The 13836-nt window shown below is 36.7% G+C and overlaps 1 long non-coding RNA gene across 1 annotated transcript; it reads left to right on the plus strand.

The window, feature by feature from the left end:
• Positions 1–4147: 4147 nt before the first annotated feature.
• On the plus strand, positions 4148–5388 carry LOC112844195 (uncharacterized). The gene is made up of 2 exons (XR_003216913.1): positions 4148–4532; positions 5236–5388. It is a non-coding gene; the product is annotated as an uncharacterized LOC112844195 (long non-coding RNA).
• Positions 5389–13836: the final 8448 nt, after the last annotated feature.

The raw sequence follows: 13836 nt of genomic DNA on the forward strand, positions 1-13836 counted from the left end.
CAGTCCAGGATCAGTTTCCCCCTAAGTCAGGAGACGAGGTCAGAAGATCTTTGTCATCTTTAACACTCTCATATTATTCTGCTTTGTTTTCTTTCTAAGTGTCACCACCAATTCTTATTTTATCCTCTTTGGTCTTTATAGGCAGCGCTCTCAACCACTGGGTGGCACTGCTCACTGTAAACAACAAACAGAGCAGTTAGTATATGGAGAGGCTCAATTTCATCTACAGTTACCTCTGAGCTGATGAGTTTTCCAGTTACACAGAGACATGGACATTTTTCAACTTAAAAGCTCAAAGCTCAGAGGGAGGTGTTGTGGAAGTTTCCATGTAATAAAGCCTGCAGACAAACGGTGAGCGATAGCCAACATCCTTTAATTAAAAAAGAACGAAAACCCAAGCTTGGTGAGAGAAGCCATCATCGCTGGACAAGACGATCGGCAGAGTCTCCACCTGAGCCCCGCATGGCCCTGGGTTTAAATACTTCCTACAGGAACATGAGGCAGTTTACAGCTGTTTCACACCTTTGGTCTTCCCCCCAAAGAAAGGTTCACACTCCCTTGCTACCTCTTACAGTTGTTGAAGAGACAAAAGACTCTTCCTGTGGAGTTGTCTGCTTCCCCCAACTTCCTGAGATACAATCACCCGGTTGTTCAATGGCATGAATAAGGTGTGAGGCATTGAGACATGCTAAAACCCAGTGGCATCAAAGCATTATACAATAAAATAATGTGAATAATACATAAATAAAATAAATTCCTCTACAATCCCACTCTTTGATTCTTAAATCAAACTATTAGGAATCACATTAACCCTTTGACGCATAGTGGTCACTACAGTGAACAGATATTCAAAGGCTGTTTTCTTGTATTTGTGTCAGTGTGTTGGTATAGTTGCACATAAACCGCTAAATTGGATACTGATGTGTCACTCCGTACCCTGCCACCCACTGGTTGTTTAATGTTACTATAGCTGTATGATGCGTTTCATTGTAATTATTGTTATTTAACCCTTTCATGCATGAATTATGACAACCTCAATCAGTATTTTTTTCGTAAGTATTTTTATTCATCTTTTCATGCCTAAAGACGAATGAAAATTCTTAAGAGAAAAATCCTGATTGAGATTGTCATAATTCATGCATGAAAGGGTTAATAACAGAAATAATAATAAATAATCAAATTTAAAAATCAGCTGATTTAATAATGCAGAAACCATTCAACTTTTACTATTTCATCATTGATAAACTCATGAATTAATATGGAACAAAAATAAAGTTGTGTGTTATTTTTCATTAGATGCTGCACCAGGACCCCGAACCAGGACCTTCATGATATCAGGACCTTGAGTTTTGTTCATTATCATGTTCAGCTGGGAGGAAAGGTCAGAGGAACTTTGTTATTACTCTTTATTTCTCACAGCGTTTTAACTCATATCTTCTCTTACCTACCCTTAAGCTTGCTATTTTATTTTTTTCTAGTAAAACTGAAGTAACATAATTAATTTACATTTTCAATCCATAGGTGGTCCCTCCACAACCTCAGAGTTTTGCAGTGTACAGGACAGGCAGCACACTGAGAGACTCAGTCCATGTGGCCATCTTGGGAGATGGCCACAGTGTCACAATTCCCAGCTTGAAGTGAAAGTGGATGTCAAAGAAACACTGCTAGAGATGTCTTTTCAGTGATTAAAAAAAAAAAAAAAAAGTTTATTCTCAATTGCCAGTCTTGATAGGTTCGATCCACCAGGACCTCCCCTCCTGGCCACTGCCCGGCCCCTCCGGCGGGCGGTGGGTCTGCAGGAAGATGAGCCCAAGCCCCTTTTTCGGGCTGTGCCCGACAGGGCCCCATGGCCTGAGGCCCGGTCACCAGACGCTATTTAACTGTTTGTAGCCTGAGGCAGTTTCCTGTTGAAGCGAGATCGATCAACTGCAGATCAGACAACAAACGACGGAGGCTCCAGAAAAGTGCAATCAAAAGATGAGTTTATTGACAACGGAGAACAATCATCAGCATATGGCTTATTTGCTCTGATAAAAATACACTGGGTTCTGGTTTTATAGCATAGAAGATCACACCCCCACATACACGTCAATACAGGTCAAAAATACATTGTGTACAGTCATTGTTTACAGACAAGGGTACATCTTGTACATCTCTAATAACTATAAACAGACATATAACTTCTCTTTTTGATAACACCTTCCTTTTAAGGTAATAACTTCAAGCTTCAGGGCCTCTAAGGGCTAATAATTGACCCTCGTCCTCAATCTCTAAGTAGACTGAATTGGCGCAGGTCTCAAATAAGAAGCAGAAGACACTTGGGCCTTCGCTCAGGCCTGCTACTAGATTTATGTGTATTGTAAGCATGCATGCAATTAACCTGCTATGTTCTCATCTTCCCTCAACATGTATCACCTGGACACTCTCACCAGTGAAGCTTAAAACCCTCTTGGACGGAACATCAACTCTAAACAAGCACAGATATGCAATGTGTATAAAATGAACTCTACCTGTGAATAGAATGAATGTGATGACAAACATATTCAATGCAATATGAACCCTGTAAGAAATATTACTGATAAAATAATACTGTAGAACATGTTATTAATGCATTTATCATAAGACAGATTATATCGTAGCAATAAAAGAATCTTTAAATCCCAAAACTGTTTAGTTGACTTTTTCCAAATGATAATGTAAAACATGAAAATTGCAATAAACATATTATACTTATTATACATATTATATACTATATTATATAACGAAACGGGACAGCCAAAAAAAAAAAAGAATTGCCTGTACTCTGGATTCTCTCTGTTTCCTGTCTTGTTTCAAGATCATTATTGTAATGGTAAATGGACTGGTTCTTATATAGCGCTTTTCTACTCATCTGAGCACTCAAAGCGCTTTACACAACTTGTGCATTCACCCATTCACACAAGCACATTGTTCTAAGTGCTTTCTAAGTAACATTCACACACATTCATACTCCGATGGATGCATCGGAGAGCAATTTGGGGTTAGTATCTTGCCCAAGGATATTTGGCATGCAGACTAGGGGAAGCCAGGAATCGAACCACCAACCTTCCGATCAGTAGATGACCTGCTCTACCGCCTGAGCTACAGCCACCCCGTTGTTCAACCTAAAAATAAAACTGCATTTTTCTCCTTTCTAACCAACTGTTTGTTTCTTGCATTTTGGACCTTTGAATTGAACTTAACTACTTTTGGTTGTGGATGTGGCTGCTGAGTGTTTAGTCTTTTTTTCTTTTTTTTTAGTTTTTTAGTTTTTTACTCAAACAATAAAGGTGGATGACATGATTCTGGAAGTTAGTTTAGCATAGATAAGTGTTCATTATACCGAATGTGAAATTCAACGCCCACTATGAAGACACTTCATTCAAACTGATATTTTGACAGCTAACTGACAGATCGTTAGGTCTAATGTCAGACCTCGATGGCACAGAGGTTCATCATTGTGAACAAAACCAAGACACTCCGTACGGTTCTCACTTACTAGCAGGGAAGTCACGTGTGTGTGTGGGTGTGCACGTGACTGAGTGCATGTGTGTATATGTCTCTGTATATGTGACTTCCTCCCACACAATATATGCTTACAACTGTTTAATCACATTTCCTAGTTATCCACAGGTCATCTCCCCTCACCGTATATGGCTTAACTTTAATGGTTCACCATATACAAGCACAGGCGAGCCCCTAAATGGAGTGAACATCCTTTACCAGATAAGGAACCAGAACCTTTAGATAGAATGTGCCTGCAGTTAAACACTATAACTAATTGCCTCCCCGACAGGAACAGAAAAATCTCTAAACATACAGTTTAAGGACAAGGTTTACAAATTTAAGCACAACAATGAAAACTATTATCAAAATCAACCTAACACAGACAATCTTGTTCAGTCTTTTCAATACATTTGTGATGGTCCTGGGTCTGATCTCACAGCTCTCTGAGTTTTGTTTCTAACTTAGTTATTTGAATATTTTGAGATTCATGGTTTGCTTAATGTTTATGATGTTTCTTAGTTTTGTACTGCTTAGTGAATTTAGTCTTGTTTTTGGTTCTGAGTTGGTTCTTCATCTATTACATTGGAATAATAGCATCCCAGTTTAATTCCTCAGTGAGCTGAGCAGCGCCGTAGCTCCGCAAACGCACATAACGCACACTGCGTAGGGCACCAAATGGCCGGTAGGGCACCAAAAAAATCAGGGTCGTAAAAAAAAAAAAAAGTAAACCATATTAATACTATAAATATCATATGCATTAATATGGTTAAACAATACAAAAGCAACATAAAACAATTTTCCCGAGAAAAGGGGTGAATCTGCTTTGTGCCCTGTCTCCAGTCTCCTCCTGGTGCCCCCCCCCCACTCCCAGTGGTCTGTTCTATAATGCCTCAATTCGGTATTGGTAAACACCTGTTTGAACATGGCCTCGAAACGGCAACAGGAGTCGGGAGCGGAGAAAAGAAAGAAGAAGAGGAAGCGTGATGAAACTCAGGCGTCGCTTGCCGGTAAGGCAATGTTTAAATAATAACAATAAAAAAAGTTCATTATTGTAGCCCTTGCTTGCACGCTCATGTCCGTCAACTCTGTGATAGCTCCTGTTAGCAGTGTTCATACTGTGTTAACAAATGTTGCAAATGATTGATGTTGGGTAGTTTGTTTACGTTGTGGATATGAATATAGAATGGACTACTAAAAGCAACTCATCATGGTCACTCAATTGACGGTTTTCAGATAACGTTAGCAATCGTGAGACTAGCATTTCCCTCCTCAGGTTGCTAGCTGGCTAACGTCATGCATGCTACTGATTAACCTTAACTTTGGGATAGGTCAGTGATGCAGTCAAGTATTATTATCAGATTAGACAAGATTACTTTGTATGTTGCTGCATTTCAGGATATCTATAAAGACGCATATCTTATTTATGCGGCATAAATAAGATATAGGTTTCATATTACAGTGTAATATGAAACCTATATCTTCCAGTAATATAGATTTCCTACTTGCGCATTTATATCAAATTATGTACAGCATGTTTATATTGCCATTTGCCATTATGAAAATCTATACATGTAAAATATAGTTAGTAATTTTTAAATGTACCAGTGACTTACTTAATTTATTAGTCTTATAATGCAATTTTTCGTAGGCCTACTGTAGATTCAAAATTGTATTTCTGTAAAATCCCTGAATATTTTCTCTTGTATGCAGGGTCAATGCTTAAATATGTTCAAGGAGGATCTCAAGGACAGGATGAACCATCCAGTAGTAGTGCCATCCCTGGACATCAACCACCAGCCATTGTAGACCCTGCAACAATCCCTAGCCAAGAAGAACAAGAACCATCAACCACCAGTTCAGGTACAGTTCCATACACAAGTACCACTGAGAGTCCTGTCACTGAGAGACTATCAGAAAGTGACACTGTGGAGACATGTGTGCCCCCTTCAACCGATCCTGCTCTTTGGCCAGCTCACATTGTAGATGCTGATCGTGTTGAAATTGTGCGGAGAGGTCCTTTTAATGTCAGCTCTGATTTTAATTTTCCAAAGGGGCCTGAGTATTTATTTGTAACAGTATTTTTAACCTCCTTTAACCTTATTTATTTGTTTAACTGTCATGTTTGTTGTTATTTAATTAAACAAATTCCACTGAGAAATTCAAAAGTATTAATGTTTTTTTTTTTTTTTTAAGTGGCGGGGGGGGGGCACCATAAAGCATTTGTGCTTAGGGCACCCAAATGGCTAGCAACGGCCCTGGAGCTGAGTGCAGGATTTGACCCCCTTTTCTTTAATTTGTTATTTTAACTGAAAGGAAGGTTTGTGTAGGAAATGAATTACTGTCGTTCCATGTGTGAAACAAAATGAAACTAAATTAAATTTCTGGTGGCAAAGATTCAATAAGGTTCTGGAGACATTCCTCAGAGAATTTGGTTCATACTGATGTGAAAGCGTCAAAAAGTATCTGCAGATTTGTCAGCTCCATGATGAAACTTTCCACCACATCCTTTTCATTCCTGTGACTAGAAAATGAATCCACCAGACTGTGAGGCATTTGAACTGCCACAGGTGGTGCTACCAGTTATTTGCAATATAACTGTGTTTAGTTTCTTGAATTGTGTTTGGATTTTGACAATTTTTAGTTAAACTGATTGATTTCATACATTACATCCATGTAAATTATCGTTTCAACAAATGGTGACACATTCACATACATTAGTTCAGAATTCAGCAATAAAGCAACTAACCACTTCCTTTTTGTGGCTCCTCCTCAGACACAAATAAAGCTGACAGTAAAGTTCAGGTCTGTTTCTCTCTCTGTCTGATGATGCTCAAGCTAAACCAAGCAGCACTGCTCTTCATCGAGCTATTAGTGATGTGTCACGTCTTTGAAGGTAAAGAGTACATTTGTGTTTAAGATTCTTTTTTTCTAGATTAGATACGATATATATTTATATTGACTGACTGTCTCCGTTAAACTTTATACACTGTTAGAGCTATCCACATTTTATATTAAGATATATTTATATTTTTTATTTCCTTTAAACTTCAGTAATGCTTCAACACGAAAACAGAGCTATGATGGTGCCCAGAGGAGACTCAGTGACACTGATTTGCAACATATCCAAGACAAATGCAACACAAATCTCCTGGACCAACAAAAGATCTGTTTTTCAATATTCCACTGAGCTGAATCGCACCTATTCAAATTTCTCATTGCACAGACTGAAAATAAATCATGAGCTCCCTACAAAGCTAATTATTTTTAGTGCTCAGCCTGAAGATGAAGGACTTTATACATGTAGCATAACAGACAAAAGTGGCCTACACAGCATTATATGGAATTTAACTGTGTCTGAGAGTCCCAAAGGTGGGTAGCGGAAAAAGGCAGATGAGTCACTTCTAGTAAAGGTCAAATAAGCCATTTAAATTAATTCTCTGCTGATTTTACACAGAATCTATTTCATCACAATATTTTCTATACATATTTCCACCTGCAATTGGATTCCTTCTGTGTGGCATCACACTAGCTGTCTTCCTCTACAGGTGAGTAAAACCTTTATAACTTTATCATCAATGCCTGAATGTTGCTCTTTTCTATGCTGATGCAGAACTGTTGCAAGTGCTTGTAAGACTGATTTCATTATTAAACTTGAACAACATTTTTTATTATGTATGCCTGCATTTAAAGTTAGTTCATCTCAAATTACCAATGATTATTTTTTACTTGACCGAGCAGTTAATTTTATGTACATGTTCAGGATTTGAAACATCTAAATGCTGTGTCTTGTGAATTTTGTGTGTTCACTATTTCTGCAAACACCACAAATCTATTCTAAATTTAAACAGGTGAATCAGCCCTGTGTGCTTTAGCTTGGCCTATTTTTCTATGCAGTAGAGGATGAAAAGAGGAAATGTCAGTAGTGAAGACGTGTTTAAATGTGGTTAGAGTCAAAGTTGAGTCTAGGGCCATTTTCTATCCAACCACAACCTCTATGTTTCTTTTTTTAAACTAGAAAAGTATCCCAGCTGATTATTTTCTCAGAGCCCAGTTTGCAGAGGCTCATCATACTTAAACCTAAAAGCTTTTGGAGAACAAAGAAAAAAGAACAAGCCATGAGTCTGGATATTAGTTTGATGTCTCAGTTTGAGGAAAATAAAAACTGTAACCCCCCCCTAAAATGAAAAAACCCTGATATATATATATAAATATATATATATATATATATATATATATATATATAAATATATATATATTTATATTTTGTAATCACGGTGTGGTACACAGGTAACACTACAATCCAACACTACAACAACACACCAGGAAACAACACAGGATTGGGCAATAAGAAGGACAAAAAAATTGTTGTGCTGAATTCATGAGAAGGATAATCTGAGAGAAGACGAGGATAACTCAAGGATAACTGGATCATAGGTGTAACTAAACACAAACATTTACCAGGTATGGCCTGGTAAATGTTTGTGTTTAACTTGTTTTTATTGGTAAGTTACAGCACGTTAGCAAGCACAAGAGTGTAACAGTATATATTTAGAGTATTGTACTTATATATAACAAAGTGAGCTGTATTACAAAAAAGGAAAACTTTCAAGGACAGTTTTCATGTTTTCTATTGATATGAATTTTCATCTGGTGCTGTTTGCAAAATATGTTTCAATATATAAACAATTCAATATATAATTCAATTCATTATCTATCATGTTAAAAAATACAGCTACAAATAGTGACTGCTTTCACTGTCTGGAAATTCTCACAGTGATGGACGTTTTGCATTTCCTGTGGTCACTATTTAGAGTTTGTTAAGATTTACTAAGCAACTCTCATATGATAATGGACCCAAAACAGGTGGATATAACTAAGATGTACGCTGTCATTATTGGTCACTGCTTTTACTCTGCAGAAAAATGATGATGAGGACACTGAATCAGGATCCAGTCCAGGATCAGTTTGCACCTAATTCAGGAGACCAGGTCAGAAGATCTTTGTCATCTTTAACACTCTCACATGCGTCTGCCTCCTTTTCTTTGTTAGTGTCACCACCAATTCTTATTTTATCCTTTTTGGTCTTTATAGGTAGCGTTCTCTCAACTACAGGGTGGCACTGCTCACTGTACAAACAACAAACAGAGCCGTCAGTATATGGAGAGGCTGAATTTAATCTATGGTCACTACTGAGCTGATGAGTCTTCCAGTTAGACAGAGACATGGACATTTTTCAACTTGAAAGCTGAAACTGCAGGGGAAAGCCATCATAGGGAGGACAGCAGGGCTACTGTTGCCAAGAAATTTTGGATTCAAGGGCTAGAGAAAGGAACTAAACATGTTGTTTCAGAGACAGAAAAAGTTTTTAAAAAGTTTTCAGTGCCATGAAAACTTATTCAGGAGCATTGCATATTAATGTATTTAAATGGCTATAACGGTTACTGAAAGGTACATAACAAAGTCATAATAAAATAATACACTATATTTACAATCCCCATGTCAGTATTTTTTCAGTACAGACAATGGCAACAAAGAACATGGTTTAAAATACCTCAAACATTTTTATCACTTTTACCTTCAGATCAGTGTTTCCAGGTAAGAGGTACTTTCTATATGTTCACAATGCATACCACAAGAAATCATCAAAGTTATAAGGCTTTTTGTCAATTTGTGAAAAAGAAAACACTAAGTGGACTTGAAGGCCTTGTTTATTGTTCATGGTGTTTTTAACATGACCCCACTCTACACCCATACAGGTTTTATCAAATTCATTCAACACATTTTAGGTTATGATTACAGACAGAATGACATGCACATACACAAATACTATCAAAATACAACCTATCTGGTGAAGTGAATAAATATCCATGTTATGGCAATAATGGATGAACCAAACAGAATTCACTTGGAGCTTTGAGAGAACAACAGGTGGTTGTTTTCATTTTTTTAATTGATTTTAAATCTTTTAATCATTTCAGTGGAGAACATCAGTGAAAATTAGTTTTTAGTTTCTTGGCTGGTTTATTAAATAGAAACAAAGCTTAATTGTTTTTGATGAAATATGTATATGAAATGTACAGTATATTTCATTTTCATTTTAAAAGAAACCTCCTTTCAATATTTAGTAATTAAACAGTATTTTTTAAACTAATTTATATTGTCATGTGGGTTACCTTCATTTACCATTAATTATATGACTTTTTAAGGTCTAACCAACCTACCTACTCCCAGATACAGTATAGAGTTTTTTCATGTTAATGTAGACTGAGTGTATGTTGAGTTTTCTCACAGATTTTGTTTTGACATTTTGTAATTTTTCTTGAGATCTTAGAGATTGGTATAGATAAGTACAGATCTGTGTTGTTGTCTAGATGAGACTTGTTGATGTTGACTTGCACCATATTAATAACAAAAAAAAAAAAATCTCTTGGACCAAAGTAAGATCTGACTTATATATCTCATTATCCCATTCTGATACACTCACTAGAGATGAACAGCGATAAGCAGTCAGAGTTGTTTGTCCTACAGCGTTGGCCCGACCCTCGATTATGCAGCTGAAATGAGAGGAGTAAGAAGACACAGTTCATTTGACTGCAAACTGCAATCTACTGACACCTAGTAGTGAGACTTTAGATATTGGATCTTCTAATTGTAAAGTTATTGTTTAAAACTGACATGTTCCATTATTTATATTTTAAAATATTGTGTGCTTAAACTTCGTGTACCCATAAAATTATTTTTATTTAATGACTGAAAATTAATCAAGATAATGATATTCGTGTGCAACCTGAAGACAAAAAACTCTCTATATGCAACATTTTTATTAATATTTTGTATCTTGAGCCCCACTTATCTGCACCAGTTATGGTACAAACTTTTTCCAGTTGTGGGTGGGGATAGCAGTGGTGCCTGTGCGTTTTGAGAAAAGTGACACATAGTTTAAAATGAGTTTGACCAACATGCATATTAACATGGATAATGCCAAACAAGATTTGATTAGCAAGATTTTTTTCTTTTGAACAAAGTTAAATGCATAAATGTAGAACACATAGTGGAACCAGTGGAACATGTAATGCTTTTAAAAAGCCAGCAGATGGTGACAGTTGATTATATGTTATGACACGATATGTAACTAAATTGATACGTTCGTTTGCTCTAACTGGATAAGTGTGATTTAAAAGATGGCCTTAAACCTTTGTGTGTCTAAGATGAATACTTGGATGTACAGAACTGAAGGTTCGTGTTAATTGATATACCTGTTTAAGTTAGCTCTGTGTTTTTCTGCATCGCTGTGAGCGCCCCAAATACATTCTGTTTTTTAAAGGATGTTTTGTGATCATTACGTTGAGAGGCTCAGTTCAAGCTGTGAGCTGACAAGAAAACAATTCTGAGAAAAACTGTACAGAAAACAAAGTGTGCAAAAGAAAAGACGCACTGGATCAATCGCTCTACAGTTTGGAATAAAAAGATCTGAACAGCAATCTCTGCTGACAATTTCTACATCTACAGATAATATCTGACGGTGATGTACTGGTGGTGGTCAGAGGGCCCGGTGGCGCCAGTGTCCGGCAGCCTCGCCTCTGTCAGTGCGCCCCTGGGTGGCTGTGGCTACAACGTAGCTTGCCATCACCAGTGTGTGAATGTGTGCGTGAATGGGTGGATGACTGGATATGTAAAGAGCTTTGGGGTCCTTAGGGACTATTAAAGCGCTATACAAATACAGGCCATTTACCATTTACCATGTTATTTCCATGATTTAAAAAATATTGTTACTAACTGGTTGCAGGTAAAATAGAACATATCGTATCTTCCTCTGATTTTGTTTGTAGTGTTCAGTCGTCCAAAATAAAGGCTTGTCTTTGTACATCACCTCACTCTGCCTCCATTGTCTGCATTTGCCTCCGCATTCTGCTCACTCCTCGCCATCTGCCCTCGCAGACGTGACAGATACACATATAGCTGACGGTGAAGTTCAGGTATTTTTCTCTCTGTCTGATGGTCTATGCTCGTGTCCAGAGAAGACTCAGTGACGCATCTATTCAAATTTTCTCATTTCACAGATTGAAAAATAAATCATGAGTTGCCTACACAGCTAATTATTTTAAGTTTTCAACTTGAAGATGAAAGACTTCATACATGTGCCATAATAGACAGAAGTGGCCTATACTGCATGACATGCAGAGGCAAAACGGTAGGTAGGCCCACCAATTCACTGCTGATTTTACATAGAATCCACTTCATCAAAGTATTTTCCACAATTACTCCCACCTGCATTTGGATTCTTTTAATATGGAATTACACTAGCTGCCTTCTTCTGCTGGTAAGAAAAAAACTTTTATCTTCATAATGAATGTTTGACTGCATTTAAAGAATCACTTTACAACAAATCACTGTTTTTATGTTGACCGTACAGTTTAGTTTTATTTTTATTACCAGGTTTTGAAACATCTGGATGCTGCAGCAAATATGAAAAAGACTAAGGGAAATATCGTGGTGTTCGTTGGCTTAAGATTGAAATTCTTTCTATTTTCTCTTTCTATTCTAGTTCTGTCTTGTTTTTAAAACAAAGTTAGAAAAGGACATTCCAAGTACACAATAACGTTAACAAGTAAAATGCATACAGCTTCAAACCAAGCTGCACCTCTTAGCTGCACCTGCTCAGTTCAGTTAAATAACAAAATCACTATATTAGCAGACACAGGGCGAATGTTCATACCAGACCAAGAATGCAGCTGCAAAATCTCTATTGCATCCAGCTCTGCCAGTAAACATGGTAAACTGTGATGGAGCAAAATACTGAAACTGCATCCATCAACAGTGAGTGTGTTATAAAAAATAAAACACAGAATAAATGTGTCTGGGTGTACTTTCTTTTGTTACTCACCAACTTTTCATTTCATATGAAGATACATTATTGTGTTTTTTCTTTCAAAATATTTAAAGGAACACCTGAATTATCAAGTTTGAGCTAAAACTTTTTTAAGTAAAGACATAAATATATTGCAGTTTTTTGTTCAGTACTTATGTAAGAACTTCAAAGTTCTAAATGTTAAGGCTTGAATCAGCCTCTGTTCTTTATGTTGGCCTATTATTCTGTACAGCTGAGAATGAAACGAGTGAAATGAGAGCGTGAAAGTGGTTAAAGTGGTCAGAGTAAACGCTGTCATTGACTCTGGGGCCATTCTCTTTGTGGTAACCCTTCTTCAACATACATGCTTCCATTCTGCAACTAGAAAAATACTTTTGGTTATTTTCAAATTTTTATATTCATGAGAAGGATAATTTGAGAGAAGACGGGAACTCACAGCTTATATACAGAGAGGAGGAGAGAGAAAGGGGCAAGTTTAGAGTGCATTATAGCAGGAACTCACTGTGGTTCTATAGGAATACAGGAAGTGAAAAATCAGAAATTAGAGATGATCACAAAGAGCCCAGTGTAAAGGAAGACAAGAAAGAACCTAAGATATTAATGTAGCAGCAAACCTGACAAGATCCTCCAGATCTCCATCAGACTGAGGTCTGAGGTGCCAGGATAAACTCAGCTGCCCTGGTCATAGATGTTTTAGTGGCACAAGGGGAAGAGCTAAATAATATTGGGCAGGTAGTTTTAATGGTGAGACTGAGCAGTATCAGAATTGTACTGTGTTAAATAAGTTGCTTATTTACATAATAATAATTCTGATAGAAACTGATAGAGATCTGATTTTCAATATTCAAAAATTACACAGATTGAAAACAGATCAAAGCTAATTTATTTTAGTTCAGACTGGACGTGAATGACATTTTACGTGTAGTAAACCTAACAGATGTGTCACATACAGCATTATGTGGAATTTAACTGTGTATGAGAATTTCAAAGGTAGCGAGAGTATAAAACAGGATTAATAAGTTTCATTAATAGAAAACATGCACTTGAAATTAATTCACAACTTTATATTTAAGATGTTGGCTGGTCCAAAACCACACAAACATAGAAACAAGACCAGAAGTATAACTTATAGCATTTATTTTCATTATAGGAACATCTGTACTCTAACAGACGTTCCCTGGTTGTTCATTGATATGAGAGCATCACACAGTATCTGCAGATTTGTCAGCTCAAAGATACAAATTTGTTCAATCTGAGGAGCCTATCCCAGCTATCAATAATACCCTAATTTGGTAAAAAGCAAAAAGTAATGATTATTTTCACCATAAAAATCATCAGCAAATTCTCAAAGAGAAGGAAACAGAAAAAAACCAATGTTTTGTGTTTATACTAGTCACTTTAATGCAGTGTTTACTTATCCAGTCTGATATATTCAGGTAACT

Source organism: Oreochromis niloticus, linkage group LG16, assembly GCF_001858045.2.
Source record: "Oreochromis niloticus isolate F11D_XX linkage group LG16, O_niloticus_UMD_NMBU, whole genome shotgun sequence".
Lineage (NCBI taxonomy): Eukaryota > Metazoa > Chordata > Actinopteri > Cichliformes > Cichlidae > Oreochromis > Oreochromis niloticus.